This window comes from Triticum urartu, unplaced genomic scaffold, assembly GCF_056163025.1.
Source record: "Triticum urartu cultivar PI428250 unplaced genomic scaffold, HENAU_Tu73 scaffold1, whole genome shotgun sequence".
Classification (NCBI taxonomy): Eukaryota; Viridiplantae; Streptophyta; class Magnoliopsida; order Poales; family Poaceae; genus Triticum; species Triticum urartu.
Window position 1 is genome coordinate 16,396,054 of NW_028259461.1, and position 915 is coordinate 16,396,968.

The following is a 915-nucleotide window of genomic DNA, read 5'->3' on the forward strand; positions in this document are numbered from 1 at the left end:
CATACCGCAACCATGTCATCCATGAACAGGCTCCGTAAGATCCCATAGAGTAGAAATGGAATAAGTCATGTGACATGATCCAGTTCTCTATTTATTACACTTACCTTTTTATTATAGTATGGAAATGCATTCATTTTCTTTGCATCGATTGTGATCCGCAATACTATCGGAGTAAAAGAAGGGATCTAAGGAAGAATGTAGGCTAAACTTTTTGATTTTTTATTAGTAACAAGTAAATATTTTGTTTGGAGGTAAGAAACTTGCGATATTGAGGGGATAAATACCAACTAATCAAGAGACATGAGACAATCCACAAAGCAATTGATCATGATCAAATTTGTAAGCCCACTTGGATATTGAGCATTTACCCATAAGAATAGGATTATTTTCAATGAGTAGTTGTAGGTGCAACTTCGGAAAAGAGAATCTGATAAAGCTTTTCTTGCCTAGAGTCATTGAGTCATTATAAACCTTAATTCTATTAAGGATCTTCCGCGGTCTTATTTCTTTCACTCTTGCTCGAGCCGGATGATGATAAATTCTCATGTCCGGTTCCTTTGGGGGATGGATCCTAAAGAGTTCACCTATCCCAATAACAAAGAAACCAGACTTAAATGATCCTGTATTAAGAGCTAAATTAGCTAAAGGGATGGGACATAATTATTACGGGGAACCCGCATGGCCCAACGATCTTTTATATATTTTTCCAGTAGTAATTCTAGGTACTATTGCATGTAATGTAGGTTTAGCGGTTCTCGAGCCATCAATGATTGGTGAACCGGCAGATCCGTTTGCAACTCCTCTGGAAATATTACCCGAGTGGTACTTCTTTCCCGTGTTTCAAATACTCCGTACGGTACCCAATAAGTTATTGGGCGTTCTTTTAATGGTTTCTGTGCCAACAGGCTTATTGAC